At 44.7% G+C, this 24,882-nt stretch overlaps 1 protein-coding gene across 3 annotated transcripts in view; it reads left to right on the top strand.

Moving 5' to 3' along the window:
* Positions 1-24,882, top strand: part of slc9a7 (solute carrier family 9 member 7) — a 197,409-nt gene that overhangs the window by 40,637 nt on the left and 131,890 nt on the right. The window lies entirely within an intron of this gene.

Genomic DNA, 24,882 nt, shown 5'->3' with positions numbered 1-24,882 from the left:
AGAGGATGCAGATGACCACACCTCACCTCCAGCATTGGGGAATGATGACTCGGACCCCAAGATGGTCCTAGCAGCCACCACCTTGACCAGGAATGTTCCTCACAACCTCAGGCACTCCATGATGGGCATTAAAATCAATGGACAAGTAACAAAGTGCCTAATCAACAGTGGCAGCACTGAGAGTTTCATTCACCCGAGCGTGGCCCACTCACTAAAGCTAAATATCCACCCCACCACCTGCTCTATCGCCTTCGGCGCCAAGGACTGCACTATCAATACCCTCAGGCGATATGATGTAGGGGGAGAGACATACACTGGGTTCAGGCTCCTGGTCGTGCCCAAACTCTGCGCCCCAGTCCTCCTGGGCTTAGACTTCCAGAGCCACCTGCAGAGCATCACTCTCTCCTTCGGTGGGCCCCTACTCCCGTTCACGCTCCACAGCGTGCCTTCCAACCAGTCCCGGCCAACCTTCGGCCTCTCCACCTGCGCATTGCCCCTACTGCCCTCTTCTCAAACCTCGCGCCAGACTACAAGCCAATAGCGGCCAGAAGTAGGCGCAATTGTGCAGCAGACAGAGTTCATCAGGGCAGAGGTGCAGCGGCTTCTAGCAGAAGGTGTCATGGATCCCAGCAACAGCCCTTGGAGAGCCCAAGACCTAGTGGTCAAAGGGGGCAGCAAGCCAAGGATGGTCATGGAATACACCCTGCTGGATGCCTTCACCCCTATCAAGGATAGCCAGCGTGGTCAATGAATTAGCCCATTACCGGGTCTTCTCCACAATTGACCTGAAGTTGGCCTATGACCAACTCCCCATCCACCCGCAGGACAAGCCCTACACCGCCTTTGAGGCAGACAGGCACCTGTACCAGTTCTGCTGGGTTATGAATGGGGTCTCCGTCATCCAATGCGAGATGGATCGAATAGTAGACTGGCACAAACTAATGGCAACTTTCCCGTACCTGGATAATGCCACCGTCTGTGGCCATAACCAGCAGGACCACAATGCCAACCTGGAGAAATTTCTCTGAATGTCCGAGGAGCTGAACCTACGTATAACAAAGAGAAGTGTGTGTTCAGCACCACCCGCCTCTCCATCCTGGGGTACATCGTGGCACATGGTGTCATCTGCCCAGATCCAGAATGGATGCACCTGTTAATGGAGCTGCCCCTCCCCACCACGCTCAATGCCCTCCGCAGATGCCTTAGCTTGTTCTCTTGTTACTCCCAGTGGGTTCCCTTCTTCTCGGACAAGGTCAGCCCATTGGCCTAGGCCACCACATTTACCCTCCCATCCGAGGCGCAGGAGAGTCAAGCTGGCAAAATACTGCTACGACATCCAGTATTGTCCTTGGAAGTTTAATGACTCCCCAATGCCCTTTCCTGGACCTGCGCGCCGCTTCACGATGACCTGCTGCAGGCACTGCACGAGTCCCTCTGCCGCCCGGGCATCACCCCCTTATACCATTTCATCAAGTCCAAGAATCTCCCGTACACCGTCAGGGATGTCAGGACCATGACCGAGCATCCCAGGTCTGTGCGGAATGCAAACCTCATTTCTTCCACCCACCATAGGCTCACGTCGTGAAGGCCACTTGGCCCATCAATCGTCTCGGCAAGGATTTCAAGGGGCTCCTGCCTTCCACGAATCGCAACGTCTATTTCCTCAATTTCATAGACGAGTACTCCCGCTTCCCCTTTGCCACCCCTTTCCCAGACACCTCCACGGCCACCGTCATCAGGGCAAGTGGAACACGAGAACAGGGTAATCTGGAAGGCAGTTCTTTTGGCTCTTAAGTCAAAAGGGTACTGGAAGGATGCTCTTCCGGAGGCGCTCCATGCCATTCGGTCACTTCTGTGCATGGCTACCAACGTAATGCCTCATGAACGCCTGTTTTCATTCCCCAGGAGATCAGCAACGGGAATGTCCCTCCCGACATGCCTCGCGTCCCTGGAACCGGTGCCCCTGCATAGACGTGTGTGGGGGGCACTCAAGGCTGAATCCCTGGTCAAGCAGGTATTCCTCCTACAATTGGACCACAACTATGTCTATGTTAGGTTCGGCAGTGGCAGGGAGAACACCATCTCAACCAGGGACCTGGCACTGGCAGGAGCACACAACACAGTATCCTCCAGCCTAGGAACCTGCCGGCCTGACACACACACCCGACTCCGAACAGCTATGGAGAACTCAAGACCTCCCTGGCCACCTCTCTGCACTGCACCATGCCAGCCACTCCGGCCCTTGCCTCCAGCCCTCCCACACCCTCAACAACCAGTGACCAGGAGCCAGTTCTGCGATGGTCGCAGAGACTCTGACGGCCACTGGACCATCTTCATTTGTAAAAATTGTATATGTTGGTTTTTTTTTAACTGTAACCCCCCCCCCCCCCCCCCGGTCAATCTTAAAGAAGGGGGTGAATGTGGTGGTACACCACTGGCCTATTGCAGGGGTCAACCTCTGTACCTGCTGAACAGCATGGAACAAGATAACACCTGGCAGGCTGTCAATCAGCCGATCTGAATGGACCAAGCCCCACCCAGTCGGTTGTCAATCACCCTCCGGGATACAAGCCTGCGCCAGCCCTTCGAGGTCACACTCTGAGCTCACAGCAAATAGCAGCACACTTTCACAGCTGACTCTGTGGAGTTTTATGTCGAATAAAGCCTGTTGTACAGTCTTTTAGTTTTGTGTGTTTGCTTCTGACCGACGGCGCACCACACCTTCTCAGGGTAGCTCTTGTGTTCAAATCTTTAATATTATAAAGGTATAAGCATTGTACCTTTTTGTGAAATAAAAGTAAACAATTTGAATTATTCTGTGTACTTTGAATGAATGGTAGCTTTATTTCTGGACCAGGGTGCAGAATAAGGTTTATTGTTGTGAATGTGTGTCACAAAATTTGTTGTTTTGTGGCAACAGTACTGTGCAGAACAAAGTGCAAAATTACTATAAATTGCAGTTCCGTAATTACAAAGATTAAAAAAAAAAAGAAATAGTGCAAAAAAAAAGATAGTGAGGTAGAGTTCATAGGCCCATTGTCCATTCAGAAATTATATGGCGGAGGAGAAGCTGTTTTTTGTAACATTGAATGTATGTCTTCAGGCTCCTGTACCTAATTTCTGATGGTAGCAGCGTGAAAAGGGCATGATCTGGATGGTGGGGTCCTTGATGATAGAGACCCCACCTCTTAAAGATGTCCTTAATGCACTGGACTAATTCTATGATGGTGCTGGCCAAGTTTACTACCCTCTACTGCCTGTTCCTGTCCTGTGCATTAGCACCTCTGTACCAGATAGTGATGCAACCAGTCAGAATGCTCTCCACTGTACACCTGCAGAAATTTGCAAAAGTCTTTGATGACAAAACCTCCTCAAACTCCTCACAAAATATAGACATGGGCGTGTTTTCTTCATGATTGCCTCGATGTGGAGGTCCCAGGATAGATCAGAGATGTTGACCCTCAGCAATTCGAAGTTTCTTACCCTCTCCTCTACCGATCCCTCGATGAGGACTGGTTTATAGAGTTAAAAGTTGGAATCAAGCATGTTCATTGTTGCTTTGCATCAACAAAAAGACACGTTCAGAAGAGATAAATACAATTCTCTGTATTTAAAAGGGAAGAGTTCAATAAGGTTTTGATTTCTGAAGTTTAGAATTTGGTTGAACTGTTAGCTCCTGATCGACTCCAAATTCTCTTATGAAAGAAATTAAGCTACAGTGAGAATTATTTTCATGTTGGAATGAATGTTACTCTGGGCAGAAGAGTATGATGTAGAGTGTACAATATATTGAATTGCAATTGTAACCAATCTCTGTTTACGCATAACTCACATTTCTTCCTTTGTCTTGATAAGAAATTCCTTAAACAAACCCACCCAAGTATTTCCTCCTTTGACAAGGAGCCTGTTTTTAGAATCATTGAACATTACAGCACAGAAACAGGCCCTTTTAGTCTGTGCTGAACTATTAGTCTGCCTAGTCCCGCTGACCTGCACCCCGGCCCCGCTGACCTGCACCCCGGCCCCGCTGACCTGCACCCCGGCCCCGCTGACCTGCACCCCGGCCCCGCTGACCTGCACCCCGGCCCCGCTGACCTGCACCCCGGCCCCGCTGACCTGCACCCCGGCCCCGCTGACCTGCACCCCGGCCCCGCTGACCTGCACCCCGGCCCCGCTGACCTGCACCCCGGCCCCGCTGACCTGCACCCCGGCCCCGCTGACCTGCACCCCGGCCCCGCTGACCTGCACCCCGGCCCCGCTGACCTGCACCCCGGCCCCGCTGACCTGCACCCCGGCCCCGCTGACCTGCACCCCGGCCCCGCTGACCTGCACCCCGGCCCCGCTGACCTGCACCCCGGCCCCGCTGACCTGCACCCCGGCCCCGCTGACCTGCACCCCGGCCCCGCGTTAGTTTGCATGATTTTCATAGATATCTGTAAATTAATAAACAATATCAATTATGGATGAAATGAGAAATTACTTAAGGAAACCATTTTCTCCATGCACATCTCACAGTGTATGTTAGGAACATGAGAAATCAATTGGTTCTTGAATGACAAATTAGCAAATTTTATTAAAGAACTCACAAAGGAACAGCAATAGAAAATTCACCAGACAATGGTAAAATTCAAAATCATAGTTTTTATTAAACTATTAATAACATTTCTTACTTGTATCTAAACTTAACTCTAACTTAATTCCCACTATGCACAAATGTAGATATGTGTGTGTGTTTAAACCTGAACCATTATAGCTTGAGCTCAAGTCTGAAAAGTCCATTTTAATCTTCAGCATCAAACATCTTGTGTTGCTTGAAGATTTTTAAATCTCAGTTCAGAAGTAATTATGAAGCACTTTGAAACATCATTTCTTCAAATCTCTTTAAACTAATGTTTTTTGAGTTGTTTTTCAGAGAGATATTCTTCATACGAGTGTTTTCACAAGTTTCCTGCTATCTTGTTAGGGTTACGGAACTGTGATCTTCACTATGATTTTTTTCTTAATCAAAAGTGAAGTGGTCTTACTTATTTTAAAGCCACTTATTTTGAGTATCTCCTAATACAAGGCTAATACAATGCAGAACAGTATTGCCCTCTCCCTCCAGAGACTACTGTTTTACCCCCATGGCTTTCACCGGATGGTCAGTATAGTTTCAAAATGTTTCTTTCTGCCTTAAGTGACATGTTTTTTTAAAATCATGTGACATGACATCACCAAATTATCATTTCACATCCATTTAAAAAAATTCTGATTTATATCTCTCCAAGAGGTTTAAATGTTGATAGCCCTTTTCACACTTGCAAATGATTCCAACAATTAACTGCCAATTCGGCTTTAAGTGTCCAGTGTGAAAGCAAAATCAGCTCAACGTCAGATGATATCATCTCATGCCGGGGATTGACGGCCTCGACCCTTAATATAATCCCCAGCATTTTCAGATGTCAGTGTTGCAATCAGGCAAGTGTGACACAAGATTTTGCATGAGTGCAGGAATGTGAAGGAAGAAAAGATTAAAATGAAGGTATAAACTTTGCAGTGGAAAAGTTGCAGTGGGGGAGAGAGAGGATATAAATAGCAAGAGCAGACAATTTTTAGATAGTGTGGGGAAAATTGGTAGCGCTATAGTGTACAATTTATAAATACTGTGGGGGTGGGGGAAGCAATGACCTGACTTTCCAGAATGCCATGTGGCAGAGAAATCCCCCCCCCCCATGAATGCTCAAGCATGCAGCAGGACATAGACCTTTCTCTGCCACGTGGAATTCTGGGAGGGCAGGTCCATCGTCGCTTTATCCCCACAGTATTTATAAATTGTGCACTATAGAGCTACCAACTTTCCAACCCTGTCTAAAAGGTGTCTGCTGTTACTATTTATTGCTAGCACTTTCCCACGATCCCTTATAAAGATTTAAATTGGTCAACAAAACATCAGGATGAAGGGCTCAAACTGTGTTGTACATCAAGCTTAATTATGTTATAATAAAGAATGGTTAAATTTGTTCAAATATAAGATCATAATATATTGATCAGGATTTAGGGCAGGTCCACCATCTCTCTATGTCATGACATCACTGGTAGAAGTAGAACAGTCCTAACCTTGGGGATGGCTACTCGCTGGTGTGAAAACCTTCTGTGTCCCAGTTAGGCATGGTCAGGTGTGAAAAGCCAAACCACCCCCCCCCCCCCACCAATTTCTATCTCAGGACACTGAATGACCAATTTAGTGGGACACAAGTGTGAAAGGGGCTTATTGACTCTGGCAAGTCTGAGCACATGTCATTCAAGGCAGAACTAAATGCTGTGCATGCACATCCACTGTCCTAGCATCAATTAGGACCTACTTCAGCTCCATTATGATCTTGTTCTTCCATACTTGACAACTCCAAAATGGACTCTCTCTCTCTCTCTCTCTCTCTCTTTCTCTCTGATACAATGGTGTCTCTGTAAATATGATGTGACCTTTGTGTGATCCTGTCCACTCATAACTAAAAGGTAGTTTACATTAAACTAATGATTAATACAAATCCGTTACACTTGGAAAAGAAATGGAAACAACTTTAAACAGCTTTAATGTCATAAAACGTGTCATGGCGTTTCAGTATTACCAGACAAAATGAGCAAAAGAGGGAGCTGGAGGAAGGGTAGGTCTACTCGAAGGCATTGGAGGGATTTTGTGCATGGAGGTGTAAAGATTTTTAATGAGTACTTCACATCAATGTTCACCAAGGAGAAATATATGGGTGACGGTGAGATTAGTGCAGGGCATGTTGTTATTAATAAAGAGGGAAGAGATATTGCATATATTGAGAAACATTCAGGTAGATAAGTCCTCAGGGCCTGATGGAATCTATCCCTAGATTCTGAGAAGGCCAAAAGAAGAAGATAATGGAGCCTTGAGAGAAATATTTTCTGAAACTTTCACCACAGGTGAGTTCTTGGAGTAGAGAAAGGTCAATGTTGACCCTTTGTTTAAGAACAGGCAAACTAGAAAAAAAAATTAGGCCATGAAGTTCTTATCCGCAGTGGGGAAATTAGTGATTCTTTGGGACAGGATTGATTTGGAAATGCATGATTTTGTTCGGGAAAGTCGGTCTGGCTTTGTGCAGGGGAGGTTCTATCTCGTATGTGATTTGATTTTTTTTTTGAAGCAAGTTGATTTATGTGGGTAGAATTATGTACATAGACTTGAGTGAAGCATTTGACAAGGTAAATTTTGGAAGACTAACCATAATCAACAGATGGTATTGGTGTTTCTCTAACTAGAGGTCTGTGACCAATGGTGTTCTTGAAGGATCAGTGCTGGGAACTCTTGTTTTTGCAGACAACATGAAAATTGGCAGGAGTTCTGGATAGAAAGGAAGGTTGTCAAAGGAGACTGCATAATTAGGGCAGAGTTGGAAATGTGGGTGGAGAAATGCCAAAGGAGTTTATTCTGGACAAGTGTGAGATGTTGCATTTTGGGAGGGAAATTCAAGAAGAAAGTATATAGTAAAGGTCAGGCCTTTTAAGAGCATTGATGTGCAGAGGATCTTTGTGCAGATACACAGCTTCACACAAGTGGGAGCACAAGTGAATAGGGTGTTAAAGAGGACCTTATAGCGGTAGCTACAAGGAGGAAATGAGAACATAAAATCACGCTGGAGTCGGTTTCATTTCCAACGGTTTATTTTGAAAAGCCCTTACTGCGCCTTATAAGGCAGCCATCAAGTCTTGCCCCTGTGCTGGCAGTGACGTGATGATGTGGCTGAGTGTGCGTGTGCAGCCCCTCTACCCACAAGGGAAGCAAAACCTGGTGGCACCATCTTGACACGGCTGTTCCGCTGCCGCGCCCATGACAATTGCAGAGCCAGTTCATCTGCGTCGCGATGCACACCACCACACAACCCCACAGGAACCGGCTCTAGTGTCCTGCTGCCCTTGGGCGCTGTGGGGTCGTGCCCTTAGGCAGTCACCCCCAGCGCTTGGGCTACGCTGGTACAATCTGCTGGCTGAGGTCCAGATGTTCCGGTTTCAGCCTGTCTGTGAAAAGTTCCTCCCTACCCCCAATGTCCAGAGTGAAGGTTTTGCCAGAGTTGTGCAGGACCTTGTACGAGCCTTCATAAGGTCGTTGGATGAAGGCAGGCCATGGCGGACGAATACAAAGTCTGCGGTTGATAAGTCTTTGGGGATTGACGCCTGTCGGCATCATGGTGGGAGGGATGCAAATGAGGCTAACCTGTCCCATAGGTCCTGCAACAATGCCTTCCCTTCGGTGCCTGAATCTCGGGACGGTGGAAAGAATTCGCCTGGCAGGGTTAGCGGGGCACCGTAAATCAATTCAGCTGAGGATGCCTGTAAATCCTCTTTAGGTGCCATCCTGATGCCCAGTAGGACCCAGGGGAGCTTGTCCACCCAATTGGGCCCATTTAAATGAGCCATGAGGGCCAATTTCATGTGACGATGGGGATGTTTTACCAGTCCGTTGGCCTGGAGGTGATAAGCGGTGGTGTGGTGCAGCTTGATGCCCAGAAGCATTGCGAGCTGTGTCCACAGTGCTAACATAAGCTGCACCCGTCTGTCGGTGGTTATGTGGGCTGGTACCCCAAACCTCGCGATCCAATGTGGGAGTAGTGCCGTGGCACAGGAATCGTGGAGCGGTCTATTACTGCGAAGAGGTACCAGGCATCCTGGGAGACGATGAGAACATGTACATGTTCAAACTGCCTCTTCAGAGGGTCGGACTGGAGTCTTGACATGACGGTGGACTTTGGATGCCTGACATGAACCTCTCCCCTATCATACGGGTTGTGATTTTTATGGACGGGTGTGCAAGGTCATGGACAGCCCTGAAAACTTGGTGCCTCCATTGCTGAGGCACAACTGGATGTGGTTTGCAAGTGGAGACATCGCACAGGAGTGTGTCGGGGCTGTCCGGCAGGCTGAGGTCTTTAAAGCAGAGGCCGGTGATGGCTGTGCGGAAAGCATGCGTCGTCTTGTCCCTCATTTTGGGCCTGCGCCAGCTGGGAGTGGTCCAGCCCGGGGGATAAGGACTAGATGGCAGGTTGGGAGAGTGTGTCGACCATGACATTGTCCTTGCCAGAGCGGTGCCAGGTGGCGGTATATAGGATAGATGACGTTGTTGGCAGGCTGACCAGGGATCCTTGGCCATGGCAAAGTTGAGGGGCATGTGGTCTGTGAACACTGAACAGCCTGCCCTCCAGGAAATACCGAAAGTGCCTGATAGCCAGGCAAAGTTCCAAGAACGTTGAGTTTGGGGGGGAGCACAGGTGACAGCTGGAAAAGGCCAGCGGTCTCCACTGTCCTTCGGATTGCTCAAGGATGCCCCTGATGGCTGTTGCCAATGCATCTATGGTGAGTGCCATGGGTACGTCAGATCTGGGATGAACCAGCAAAGTGGTGTTGGCCAGGGCATTCTTTGTCGTCGTGAAAGCTGCGTTGGCCCCCTCCGTCCACACTAGCTGATATCATGACGAACCGTGGTCTCATGACGAACCGTGGTCTCATGACGAACCGTGGTCTCATGACGAACCGTGGTCTCATGACGAACCGTGGTCTCATGACGAACCGTGGTCTCATGACGAACCGTGGTCTCATGACGAACCGTGGTCTCATGACGAACCGTGGTCTCATGACGAACCGTGGTCTCATGACGAACCGTGGTCTCATGACGAACCGTGGTCTCATGACGAACCGTGGTCTCATGACGAACCGTGGTCTCATGACGAACCGTGGTCTCATGACGAACCGTGGTCTCATGACGAACCGTGGTCTCATGACGAACCGTGGTCTCATGACGCGAGTTGTCCCCAGGATGAATCGGTTGTAGAAGTTGACCATTTCCGTGAATTCCTGAAGGCCTTTTGAGGGTGTATGGCTGTGATCTTCTATGTTGATGGTGCTGCCCCGTTCGCGGTGATAGTGTGTCCATGAGTCCAAACTCTGACAGGCGGGAGAAAAGTCTGCGGAGATGGTCCTTGTGTTCCTCGTGTTCCTTGCTTGTGTTGAGTATGTCACCCAGGTAGATGAACACAAAGTTCAAGTCTCTGCCCACCACGTCCATCAAATGCTGAAAGGTTGGTGCTGCATCCTTGAGACCAAAAGGCATGCAGTGGAATTCTACGTCCGAAGGGGGCGATAATATCTGTCTGGTGGACTGGGATTTGGTGATAGCCTCATATCAAATCAACTTTGGAGAACACCTCACAGTGAAGGTTGGCTGTGAAGTCCTGTATGTGTGGGACTGGGCAGCAGTAGGGTGTGGTTGCGTTGTTAAGGTGGCAGTAATCCCCATGGGGCCGCCAATTGCTCGAGGACTTGGGGACCATGTGTAGTGGGGACATCCATGGGGTGTCAGAACTGCGGACTATGCCCAACTCTTGAATCCAGGAAAATTCCTCTTTGATCAACTGCAGTTTGTCTGGGGGAAGTCTCCTGGCTTTGGCATGGAGTGGAGGCATCTGGGTCGATATGTGGTGTAGCACTCTTTGTTGTGGCATGGTGGAAGTGAATTGTTGTCGTTGCCTAGCTGTATTTGCACATTGCATGTGCCAAAGGTTTTGGTGGTGTTGTTTGCCACATGGAGCGTGGGACCTTGTGGTCGCGTTCGTGTCTCCAATGCAGTTGGTGGAATGACATTGAGTTCGGCACCCGTGTCGACCACGAACTTTATTGGTGACATGTGGAAGGCTATTGATGTGGCCAGCCGTTGCGGCCATTAGCACTGGCTGGCCTGGCCATTTTCCAGAAACGAGCAGGGTTGCCTGTATTTATATGCCTGTGCCCCCTAGCATTGGTGATAAAAGCACCAGAGTTTAGGTGGGAACGTGACACCTGGTTCATGGTAAACTCATTTTTGCGTTTCATGCGCCACAGGACATCTGCTCTGGCCACAACCTTGCATGGGTCCGAGAAATCCTCATCTGCTAACAGGAGCTGTATGTCATCCGGCATCTGCTCCGGGAAAACCTGCTCAAATATGAGGCACGGCTGTGGCCCTGTGCCAGTATGAGCTTTTCGTCTATGAGGGCAGATGGTGTTCTGCCTCCCAGGACATCTAGGTGCATGAGTCTAGCAGTGCGTTGGTGCCTGGACAGGTCGGTTACTTAAGTGGAGCTTCTTGACAGCTGGGTATCAGGTCATCCACTCTGGCTGCGGTCTCTTGGTTGAGGGTGCTGACGACGTGGTAGAACATTATCGAGTTGGAGGTGATATGCCGGAGGTGGAATTGTACTTTCGGTTGCCTAAACCAAGTGCGTTGGCGAAGCGTCCACAAGGGCAGTAGTTTCATAGCCACTGCATTAATTGTTGCAGTGTCCATAGTAGAGTGTCCAGAATCGCCTGGGCTCATCAGGGTCACCAATTATAGTGGTAGCTACAAAGAAAAAATGAGTCGGAACTGCATGCTGGAGTCAGTTTAGTTTCCAATGGTTTATATTTAAAAGCCCATACTGCGCCTTATAAGGTGGCCATTAAGTCCTGCCCCTGCACTGGTGGTGACATGGCGACATAGCTGAGTGCACATGTGCAGCCCCTCTACCTAGGAGAGAAGCAAAACCTGGCAGCCCCATCTTGACGCGGCTGCTCCGCTACCACACCCGTGACGAACACTGAGCCGTTTTGCCTGCGTCGCCACGTGTGCCGCCACAACATACAGCATGCTTGTCTTCCTTCACCAGCCTTTTGTGAGCATGAAAGTGAGGTAGTCATGTTCAGGCTGTATCAAGATTTAGATTGGCGCATTTGGATTATTGCGGGCTACCTGGTTGCTTCACTTGGGAAGAATGTGGAGTGGGTGCACATTTGGTTTACCATGGTGTTGCCTGGATTGGAGTGTATTAGCTATAAGGTGAGGCTGGAGAAGCTCTGATCATTTTCATTAAAGTATCAGCGACTGAAGAGTGAAGTAGCTAAAATTATGAGGGGATTAGTGGGATAGATAAGTCTTTTCTCCCAGAGTGAAAATATGAAAAACTAGAAGACTTGAAGGTGAGAGGGGAAAGCTTGTAAAGGAGACTGGTGAAACAAGTTTTTTTTTACACAAACATTGGTAGGTGCCTGATACCTGCTGTCAGAGGAGGTGATTAAAAACAGATGCAACAAAATATTTAGACACATGAACAGGAAGGGAATTGAGGAATATGTTCCATATGCAGGCAGATTGAATTGGTGTCATTAGCCTCTTTTCCACTGGCATCCTGTCCCAGGAATTAACTGGGAATTTAGTGGGACAGGTCAGTGGAAAAGAAACATTTTCCGAGCGCCGGCATCAGATGATGTCATTTCAGACAAGGGATCAACCATCTCCACCCCTACTCATATCCCTGGCGTTTGATGACACCTGTGTGCTGACAAAACCAGTGGAAAAGGATCAGCAGAAAGTCGCCCATTTCCAGTTGAAGGTAGAACACGCTGATCCCAGTAGAAAAGCAGTTAGTGTTCCATTTAAGGGTGGCCCAGTGGAAACAGCACGAAGGGCTTCCTATCCCAGGACACTTGACAGCCAATTAACTGGGATGCCAGAGGAAAACGGGCTACTGTCTGGCAGACATGATTGATAGAGGTTCCCGTTCTGATACTATTCTACATTTGAACCCCATGAAGTATTTGAACAAGTAACCAAACATTGTGTGGAAGATGAAAGTGAAAAGGAACTACTTAATGAAGATGAGGAAATTAATGCAAGACCACTAAAGCTGCTGAAGGCACAGCCACTAGTGGTGGGATGATGGAAACCTTGCAAGAATGGAGTGCAGAAATTTTGCTCAATTATAGGAGTGCTTTTTTCCCTAAAATAAACTTTATTCGTAATAAATCATGTACAATACAAAACAAAAAAACCCCATTATTAAACACTTTACATTCTTAGTTTCAATCCTGTCGAATAAGTTGTTGACAAACCTTGCTCAAAACCTTTTATGTATTGTCAGTCATCTTATAGGAAGAACTGCTCAGAAATGTTTTGCATTGTTTCAGTCATCTCATCGATGTACATTTCATGTTTAACAATGTTGCCTTTTAATACTCAGTTATCACCCGAATGGCACCTTGTTGTTACTCCCCCCTCACTGTTGGTTTAAAGGGCTTCCCCTCAGTGTCAGCCCCTCAGAGCCTGGTAATTGGGGGCAGGGGGGAGGAGGAACTCTAAACAGTACTTCTTCCCCACACTGCCCTTGCGTTGGTCGCACCAAGCCTCAGTGCGACCTTCAGCACATAGTCCCTCAGCTCACTTATTGAAACTTCAAGTCTTTGTCTCAACTATCCCAGTGCACATGTCCTTTTTGTGTTACTTGTCTGTCTGTGGAACAGAAAAGTTCCTTGATTATTCCAAATTTCTTAAATCCCTCCGTGTCTTTGCTTCTGCCTTCTCTGTGGTTGCCAATCAGGAAGGAATAGGAGGGTAGTAGTGTGAGGGTTACTTTTCTGATTGGAGGCTGTGACCAGAGTGTGCTCAGGGCTCAATGCTGCATCCACTGTAATTTTTCAATTGTATTAACGATTTAACATGATTAGTAAATTTGATAATGGCAGCAGAATTGGTGGGCCGTGAGGAAGTTTGCAAAAGAATCCAAATCATTTGGGAAGATGAGCCAACGAGTGGCAAATGGAATTTAACTTTGATAAGTATGAGATGTTGCACTTGGGTAAATCAAACCAAGGCAGGACTTGCACAGTAAAAGGCAGGGCCTTGGAGAGTGTTGTGCAACAGAGACTTGAGAGGACAGGGGCATAGTTTCATGAAAGTGGCAGCTTGACTCAGGCGGACAAGGTAAAGAAGGTTCTTGGCACACCTGTTGTTGTCAGGCAGGTATTGGGCTCAAAGAAATTGTGACCTCCAGGGGCTTCTAACATTAAGGGTTGCGAGCACGTAAAAAAGGCTCCCCGATCACTGTCCCCTCAAACTGTCTGTCTGCGCCCACATTTTGCACCAGCGCACAAAGGAAATTAATGTGCAGATAAAAGATTCCATATAACCATACAACCACTTACAGCACAGAACAGGCCATTTCGGCCCTACTGGTCCATGCCGTAACAAATCCCCACCCTCCTAGTCCCACTGACCAGCACTCGGTCCATACCCCTCCAGTCCTCTCCTATCCATGTAAGTATCCAGTCTTTCCTTAAATGTAACCAATGATCCCGCCTCGACCACGTCTGTCGGAAGCTCATTCCACATCCCTACCACCCTTTGCGTAAAGAAATTTCCCCTCATATTCCCCTTATAATTTTTCCACTTCAATCTTAAACCATGCCCTTTAGTTTGAATCTCCCCCACTCTTGATTGAAAAAGCCTATCCACGTTTACTCTCTCTGTCCCTTTTAAAATCTTAAACACCTCTATCAAGTCCCCTCTCAATCTTCTACGCTCCAGAGGAAAAAGCCCCAGTCTGCACAACCTTTCCCTGTAACTTAAACCTTGAAATCCTGTCAACATTCTCGTGAACCTTCTCTGCACTCTCTATTTTGTTTATTTCTTTCCTATAATTTGGTGACCAAAACTGTACACAGTACTCCAAATTTGGCCTCACCAATGCCTTGTACAATTTCATCATAGCCTCCCTACTCTTGAATTCAATACTCCAATTTATGAAGGCCAACATTCCAAATGCCTTCTTCACCACACCATCTACCTGAGTATCAGCCTTGAGGGAACCATTTACCATCACTCCTAAATCCCTTTGTTGCTCTGCACATCTCAATAGCCTACCATTTAATGCATATGACCTATTTAGATTTGCCTTTCCAAAATGTAACACCTCACACTTATCTGCATTAAATTCCATCAGCCATTTCTCAGCCCACACCTCCAGCCTTCCTAAATCACCTTTTAATCTACGGTAATCTTCCTCACTGTCCACAACACCACCAATCTTTGTATCATCCGCAAACTTGCTGACGCAATTCTCCACCCCTACTTCCAGATCGTTAATATATATAACAAACAATAGTGGACCCAGGACCGATCCCTGAGGAACTCCACTAGTCACCGGCCTCCAATTGGACAAACAATTTTCTACCACTACTCTCTGACACCCCCCATCCAACCATTGCTGAATCCATTTCACTACCTCCTCATTTATACCTAATGCCTCCACCTTTTTTCCTAGCCTCCTGTGGGGAACTTTGTCAAAAGCTTTACTAAAGTCTAAATAGACAACATCCACAGCTTTCGTTACCTAAAATAATGTAGTTCAAAGTATAGAATAAAATCTTAATTAAAATGTTACTTCGTAGAATGGAATCATACTTGTATAATATTAAAACATACCAATATAATTTTATTAGCCATGAGAGATAGACTGCACCCAAATTATCTTAACATAACATAACAATTTACAGCACGGAAACAGGCCATTAGGCCCTTCTAGTCCGCACCGAACCAAACACCCCTCTCTAGTCCCACCTCCCTGCACAATGCCCATAACCCTCCATCTTCTTCTCATCCATATACCTGTCCAACCTTTTCTTAAATAATACAATTGACTCCGCCACCACTATTTCTCCCGGAAGCTCATTCCACGCGTCTACCACTCTCTGAGTAAAGAAGTTCCCCTTCATGTTACCTCTAAACCTCTGCCCCTTGATTCTTAACTCATGTCCTCTTGTTTTAATCTTTCCTCCTCTTAACGGAAATAGTCTATCCACATCCACTCTGTCTATCCCTTTCATAATCTTAAATACTTCTATCAAATCCCCTCTCAACCTTCTACGCTCCAAAGAATAAAGACCTAATCTGTCCAATCTCTCCCTATACTCAAGATGCTTAAACCCAGGTAACATTCTGATAAACCTTCTCTGCACTCTCTCCACTCTGTTTATATCCTTCCTATAATTAGGCGTCCAGAACTGCACAGAACTCCAAATTAGGCCGCACCAACGTCTTATACAGTCTCAACATCACCTCCGAACTCCTATATTCCATGTAATGATTGATAAAGGCCAGCATACTAAAAGCCTTCTTCACCACCCTATTCACGTGAGTTTCTACCTTCAGGGAAGGATGTACCATTACTCCTAAATCTTTCTGCTCTTCTGTATTCATCAATACTCTCCCATTTACCACGTATGTCCTGTTCTGATTCTTCTTACCAAAATGAAGCACCTCACACTTATCAGCATTAAATTCCATCTGCCATTTTTCAGCCCACTTTTCTAAGCAGCCCAAATCCCTCTGCAATCCTTGAAAACCTTCTTCATTATCCACTATTCCACCTATCTTAGTATCGTCTGCATATTTGCTAATCCAATTTACCACCCCATCATCTAGATCATTAATGTATATAACGAACAACAATGGGCCCAATACAGATCCTTGAGGCACACCACTGGTCACCGGCCTCCAACCTGACCGACAATTATCCACTACCACTCTCTGGCCTCTCCCTTTCAGCCAATGTTCAATCCATTTGACTATCTCAAAATTTATACCTAAAGACTGCACCTTCTTAACTAACCTTCCATGTGGTACCTTATCGAAGGCCTTACTGAAGTCCATATAGACAACATCCAACTGCGATCTTGAAACAAAACATAGTTTTGTCACAGGTAAAGAATTTACACAAGATGAGATTTTTTTGGGCACACTACTAAAAGTTAGAGGAAACATTAGCCATGACATACCAGACGGTGAGTCAGGGATTTAGGAAGTCTGGTACCTAATTCCCTGAAAGTTGAGTCATATGTAGATGGGGTGCTGAAGAAAGCATGTAGTATGTTGGCGTTCATAAATCCAAGTATTGAACACAGGAGTTGGGATGTCATGTTGAAGTTGTACAAGGCATTGGTGAGGCCAAATTTGGAATATTGTGTGCCGTTTTTGTCTCTGAATTTTAAGAAGAATATAAACAGAATATGAGAGAGTGCAGAGGAGATTTACAAGAATGTTGCCGGGGTTTCAGGGTTTGAGTTAAAGAGAAAGGTTGAGCAGGTTGGGGCTTTATTCCCTGGAGTGTAGAAGATTGAGGGATGATTTGATAGAGGTATTTAAAATTTTGAGGGGGACAGAAAGAATCAATGTGCACAGGCTTTTTCCATTGAGAGTGGGGAGGCTCAAACAAGAGGACATGAATTGAGATTGAAGGAGGAAAAGTTTAGCGAAAACATGAGGGGGGATTTCTTCATTCAGAGGGTGGTGGGAGTGTGGAATGAGCGTCCAGCCGAAGTGGTAGATGCAGGTTTGATTTTAATATTTAAGGAAAAGTTGGATAGGTATATGGACAAGAGAGGTGTGGAAGGTTGCGGGTCAATGGGGCTAGGTGAAAGAAATGTTTGGTGTGGACTAGAAGAGCCGAATTGGCCTGTTTCTGTGCTGTAATTGTTATATTGATATATGATTGTATGAATGGTGGACTGCACTGATTTTTTGGCGGGGGGTGGGGGGGGTGGAAACGAGGTGATAGCACCATGTCCAAGATGCATACCAAATAATTTTAAATTCATTATACATTTTTATTCTGAATTTGAACTTAAGATACAGATTGAAAGGAAAGTCCATGATTGTTTTTTGTATTTAAAATCAAAACATAATAAAAAAATGTTATTTAATGATATTAAAACAAAACAAACCTTTTATCCCTAACTTATTATAATTTTGAAAGCCAAAGAGAAATAAACACCTTCGTAGCTATTCCTCCCCAGATGCCAACAGCCAGACTGCTCTCACTGTGCACAAATGGCGCTTTTTTGAACTAGTTGCTCTCTACTCAGCCTCCCGTGGGCCACTTGCACAAGCGCATCATAGGAGTCCTCATGATGTTCTGTCATCATGACACATCACTGGGGACCTCGTGATATAGCTGTACAAGGTCACATTTGGAGTACAATGTGCAGTTCTAGATGCGGAGCTATAAATTGGAAGGAGTCCAGAGGAGGTTCACTGGGTCGTGACTGGATAGTTTGAGTTGCAGGGAGAGGTTGAATAGAATGATTTCCTTGAAGGAAGCTGGCTCTCGCACACAGTATGGGTTAGCTACTAATTGAGTTAGAGTTCTGCTGCACTAGGGAATGCATTAGAACAGCTTTACTGAATAGATAGAAACAAAATCCAAATGTTGTGACTCTGCACTGTTTTAGAAGAAATTCACATTCACTTTGGGAAAGAAAGTTGAAAGAAGGAGCACATAAAAGGAATTTTTGAAGTTTCCAGGTGAAGATTTCTGAATTCGGATTGTTGTAATGTTTTTGAGAAAAATATTATACATTGAACATTAATTACATTTGTAATGATTAATTGAGAATGAAGAGTGGAAATTGCGGCTCAGTACATGTGTAGAGACACATGGTTGTATGGTTGCATTTCATGGTTGTAATTGGATAATAAACTGAGATGTCAATGTTGCGATCAGTAAATGGGACATGAAAATAGGTGCAGCCCTTACCAGTCCCTCGCACACATCTCATGAAACAATTATTTAATTAAAAAGATAGCCACATCTGCTAGATTGTAACATTGTCAATAATGGTTGTACATTGACTGGGGAAACCCACTGGAATATATAAAAGTTTTTATTTCTGTAATAAATGGCATTAACATGGTGCAATCCAGCACAGTAAGGGTCCTTTAGCCCACAATATTGTGATGACCTCTTCCACCATTCAATCAAATCCTTCACTATGTCACAGCTCATAACTGTGATGTTTCTTTTATGGAAATAAAAAAGTGGGTTCTTTAATATTAACAATATTTTATTAACAACTCATGATTTTGTGGTGCAGCCATTATGTTTGTATCTAACCTGAGGTGCATCTCCGACTCTCTCTAGCACTCTATCACTACATCCCCTTTCCTTAACATTACATACTAATACAGTATTCATTTCAATTTAAAGTTAAGCCCCAACATAAACACAAATATCAGCAGCACCAATTTTTTTTCAAGATGTAGCTCTTTATCCTTTAGAGATTCAGCTGTCAGGTGCTTTGATAACGCATGTGAATCTTCGCAACACAGGTGCATGTGTTAGTTCTGCTGGTCAACTGCGATCTAGCACTAGTGGTGTTTCCTCTGTTACTGGGCAGGTTGGCTCTTCTGCATTTGTCTGTTCTTGCAGTGTCACTTGTGTTTTCAACAGGCTCTTTCGATTTGGTATTTGACCATCCTCTGTTCTGACAGTGTAAGATCTTGGATTTACTTCTTCCAGAGCAGTGACCTTCTTGTCCCAGGTGCTGGAATCTCTGAATCTCACTGTGTCATGTTGAGCTAGAGGCCCTAAGCTTCTTGCTGCCTTGTCATAGTTTGTTTTCTGTCTCCTTTCCAGACACTTTTGTTTCCATTTGACATCTCTATTCTTGTTTGGGCCAGGAGAGTAGGGAAGTGTTGTGCGCTGCCTATGTCTCATCAGGAACTCAGTGGGTGACGTGCCATGTTCAAGTGTTGAAGCTCAGTAACACAACAGAACGAAATAAGGATCTTGGCCACCGTCTTGTGCTCTCTTGAGCACCTATCTAACTATGTGAACTCCTTTCTCTGCTTTACTGTTTGACTGGGGATGCAGAGGACTTGAATTCACATGTCGAAAAATCATACACTTCTGCAACGTTCTGGAATTCTCGACAGCTGTAGCATGGTCCATAGTCACTGTAGACAATTTGAGGAATTTCATGCCTTGCAAAGATCAATTTGCTATATTTGATCACACAAGCAGCAGATATATTATGCAATCTCAGGATAGTTTGATAGAGAGTCAATAACAAGCAAATAATTTCTACCCAGGTGGAACAGATCAGTCCCACTTCTGCCATGGGTTTCTTTGGCTGCTTTATGTGATGTTTCAGACAGGTCTCTCTGCTTGAAACCATCCTGTCAATGTCAGCATTTGTGCCTCGCTAATAAACAGCAGTTCTGGCCTTCCTCTTGCATTTTTCCATTCCAACCTTTCAGCATATCATGTTGCAGTGATTGAGGAATGATAATTCTGCTCTGTCTGAGTATTGACAACACTCTGCTCTGATGTTGTAGTATGGCTGACATTAACCTCTTGGCCATCCTTCATTCAGTTTCTTGATGACCTTTTGTAGAACTGTCTCCTTTTCTTTTTCAGCTGTGATTTGCTTGGATTTCATGTCAGACACGGGAGAGGTTCACATCCTGTCTCTGTGGTTCATTATGTGCTTCAGTCTATGTCATTGCCCTGGTCAACGCATCAGCCAACACAATAAGTTTCCCTGGTGTGTACACCAATTCAAAGTCATAACATTGTAGCTTCATCATCAGTCTTTGGATTTGCAGTCCATCTCACTGAGATTTTTCTTGATTATGGCTATTAATGGCTTGCCACGAATGTTGGTAGACCATACACATAACTGTGGAATTTCTTGAGTCCATAGACCAGACCTTGACACTCTTTCTCTATCTGCACATATCAACATTCAGACATGGTCATTGTCCTTGATGCATATGCAACCAGCCTTCAATCTTCTCCCACAGCCTAAAGTAGTCCAGCACCTATTCCATCATTTGAGGCATCTGTACATATTTTCATCCTTATGGATGGGTCAAAACCAGCAGTTCTGTAGTTAGAATGGTCATCAGTCCTTTCCATTCTTTCTTGTGGTTGGCTCTCCACTTGAATTCACATTTGTCATGGAACAACTTCCTCAGGTGCATTGTTTTACAATTAATTTATCAATGAAATTGATAATTCCCAGCACTCTCAATATGCCATTTTTGTCATTGGGTCTGAGCATCTCTAGAACTGCTTTAACCTTGTTCTTGTCTGGCTCCATACCTGCTTCCGACAGCTTTATCCCCCAGAAAAGTAATTTTCTTCGCACCAAAATTGGCATTTTGCTCTGATTGGCTTTAATCCATACTTCTGGATGCGTTGTAGCACTTTGAACCTCTCATTTTGTTGTTCCTTTGTGGCTCCCCATAGGAGCATGTCATCTGTGTATACATGTACACCATTTATGCCTTCTATGCTCCAACGTCCTGTGGAAGACTTCTGGAATTGAGGAAATTCTAAAAGGCATCCCCAACAGGAGTATCGGCCAAACGGTGTATTAAAGTGCTATCTTCATGCATTTTTAATTGCCAGAAGCACTGGGATCCATCCAATTTGGTACACCTCTATTCATTCATCTCTCAACCTCTATTGCTCCAAAGAGAAAAGTCTGAGCTCCATCAACCTTTCTTTACAAGACTTATTCACCAATCCAGGCAACATCCTAGTAAATCTACACTACACGCTTTCTGAAGATTCCACATTCTAATAAGGCAATTTGAACTGAATATAAAACTTTGGTTAGACTACATTTAGAATATTATAGAACATTATGACTTGATGGCTCTTAAACTGAATCTCATGACTAATGATAACCAGCATGCCATGCTGTTACGAATTAACAATCCTTTCAATTATTTTTGGGATTAAAGGGACTTTGTTAGCGCTAACACAGGAACAGCAATGGAAAATTCACCAGACAATGGTAAATTCAAAATAAGTTTTTAATGATTAACAACATAACATTTCTTAATTATCTCTAAATTTATTTAACTCCGAACTTAACCCACTATGCACAAACTTTAATTATACACACACACACACACACACACACACACACACACACACACACACACACAAAGTCCCACTCTGAAAAGTCAATCTTTAAAAGCTCAGCATCATTTTAGTCTTGAAAGTTTTAAATGATCAGTTCAGAAATAATTATAAAGAGCTTTTAAACATTATAGCTTCAGTACTCTTTACTCACAATAGATATTTTCTTCCACAATAAATTCGCAAACCCAGACAAGGGTTAAACCAAGTGACTCTTTTCTTCCACGATGAATTCTCCATCCCAGACAAGGGTTAAACCAAGTGGCTCTTTTCTTCCACGATGAATTCTCCATCCCAGACAAGGGTTAAACCAAGTGGCTCTTTTCTTCCACGATGAATTCTCCATCCCAGACAAGGGTTAAACCAAGTGGCTCTTTTCTTCCACGATGAATTCTCCATCCCAGACAAGCGTTAAACCAAGTGGCTCTTTTCTTCCACGATGAATTCTCCATCCCAGACAAGGGTTAAACCAAGTGGCTCTTTTCTTCCACGATGAATTCTCCATCCCAGACAAGGGTTAAACCAAGTGGCTCTTTTCTTCCACGATGAATTCTCCATCCCAGACAAGGGTTAAACCAAGTGGCTCTTCCACGATGAATTCACAATCCTACACAAGGGTTAAACCAAGTGGGTCTTTTCTTCCACGATAAATTCTCCATCCCAGACAGGGGTTAAACGATAGACCCAGTAGAAATCTGTCCTCTTTTTCAAAGAGACAGTGAAATGGTCTTCCTTATTTCAAAAGCCATTGATTTTGTGTTCCCCTTTTCCTAGGAGTAACACTCAACAACAGCACCAATTTTGTTTACTGTAACTCAACCCTGTCTTTCTCAAGGTTTTAACCCCTGTGTGTCACAGGGTTTTAACTTCTGTAAACTCTAAACTGTACTCTTCCAAAACAGAACTCAAAATGTCTGAATTAGGTAATATAGTTCTCCAAATCATATGACCATTACATCATCACTGAGGTGAGTCCCAATTCTTGGAAACCACATGACCATGAGTTGTATTTCTACCAAAATTCTGTTCCTTTTCAAAACCATTCAATATGGAACAACCTCTGACCTCATCTCTGTTCAAGAGGCTTGAGTGGCTTTGATTTTAAAAAAAACAGATGGCTTCTTTCAGCAGTTCTTGAATAATTAAGACCCACTTGAAATCCATTAGCACTGTCTGTCCAAGACAGACTCTGAGAATGAACACTGTTTTCTGAAAACAATGGTTCTCTGTAAATGTGCTGTGACCTATGTGTGATCCTGTACTAACCCACAGCTAACATTAAGAATATAGATACAATATTTTAACTTGTATTTTACTTTACTAAGACATTTTTATAAAATAAATATAGTTTATCATTAAAGATTAACATAAATCAGTTAAAAATACACCTTAACCTTCCTATCAACTCGTGCAGCAACCTTGAGGGATCTAAGGTTTTGTATCCCAAGATCCTTTTGTTCCTCCACACTGTGAATAATTCTGCCATTAACCATGTACTCCTCCTTCAAACTTGATCTTCCAAAATGCATAATTTTTCCAGATTGAACTCTACCTGCAACTTCGCCATCCAAGTCCGCATCCTTTCCATATCCTGTCGTAACCTCTGACAACCTTCTACACAATCCACAATTGACTAACATTTGTGCTGTTTACAAACTTGACCATCCCTCCACTTCTTTGTCCAAGTCATTTATAAAAATCACAAAGAGCAGAGGTGCCAGAACAGATCCCTACAGAACACTATTATCGTTACCAACCTCCAGGCAGAATGCGTTTTATCTCTGACCAACCTCTTCCTTCTGTGGGCAAGTCCTCCCTAATCTACAAAACCAAGTTCCCATGGATCCCGTGCCTCATGACTTTCTGAATGAGCCTTCCTGCAGAACTTGTCAAATATCTTATTCAAATCCACGTATACCACATCCACTGCCTTGCTTCATCAATTTCTTTGTCACCTCCTTGAAAAACTCAATTAGGCTTGCTAGGCATGACCTGTCCTTCATAAAGCCAGGCTGACTTTGTTATCATTTACAATATATCAGGATGATTCATATCACCACTATGTGTTACTTGCTCCTCTGTCCTTTACACCAATCCATTCTGTGTTTTAGTCCTTCTCACTGATCACTCTTGTTAACACAAAACTTGATTTTAAAATGTAGGAATCTGTTTGTGTGTGCACATGCTTGTGTTCCATCTGTTCATCCATCCAGAGACTTCTGAAGCAACCTGACTCTAACATTGTGACCCAGAATCGGTTGAAAGGTTGATTTTCATAGTGCAATTCTGACTGGAAATTCTGACTGGACAAAATGTGCTCACCCGCAGGCAGGCTCACCACCGCAGGCTGGTTTAATTGTAAGACCTGTGCAAGATTTTCATAGCCTTGAGGTAACTTTGGTCAGAAATGTTATTTTTCTGAACTTAATTTAATCAAAATTTTTCTCACACTGGTTTTTTTTTAAAAAACCCCGGGAATGCACAGAGAGTCCTAGTTCCTCAAAAAGAGTAGCTTGTGACTTCTTTGGCATTTTAGGATGGTAAGTACATTTTCAAAAGAGTAAACATGAATGACTTTCAGTCAAATTTTGGAATCACTGACTTTCGGGCAGAATGAACTCCATCTACTACCAAAGGCTGTGGATGTTGTCTGCATGGACTTTCGTAAGGCCTTCAACAAGGTCCCACACGGGAGGTTGAAGCAGCCAAATGACCACTCTATGGCTCCCCTAACATCCTGAGAACTTTAATTATTTGAGGAGGGACACAAGATGGTGGCCAATCTCCTCCCCTTACAAGTCCACAGTATCGGACCATTCCGCCGGCGTGTGATGCTCCTCCAAGCACACTGGCCAGACTGCCAAACCCAGCAGTATTTTTGATCGACCACAATACTCTGTCCCCTGTACATGTGGGCCCTTAATTATAGCCTTTTGCCAGAACATCACTCCCACCCAATTGCCCAGTTGTTTTTCCTTGAACCATTCTTGTAGTGCTAATCTGTGGTAGGAAAACAAATCCTCACTCTGTGTCAGAATGAAATGGTGAAGTTTATTTACACTTGACACCAATACATGACAGGAGACACACGTACAGCTGCATGCAAACCAGTAATGTTCTGATACAAGTTTGCTAAACAATACCAATGTTAATTTGTGGGTTCATACAATCAGTACCTAACACCTGTATCGCAACAAGCAGGCTCGGCACACCAATTAACAAGGCGATGGGTATCTATCTACAAATTACAAGGGTGAGACACAATAGTGGTTGTTTTAAATTTGCAGTAGACCTAATACAAAGGAAGAGTTGTGTGTTCATTGTATGTGGT

This window comes from Narcine bancroftii, chromosome 7, assembly GCF_036971445.1.
Source record: "Narcine bancroftii isolate sNarBan1 chromosome 7, sNarBan1.hap1, whole genome shotgun sequence".
In the NCBI taxonomy this organism is placed as follows: Eukaryota; Metazoa; Chordata; class Chondrichthyes; order Torpediniformes; family Narcinidae; genus Narcine; species Narcine bancroftii.
The sequence above is the reverse complement of the archived record's forward strand: the minus strand, read 5'-3'. Positions and strand labels throughout refer to the sequence as shown.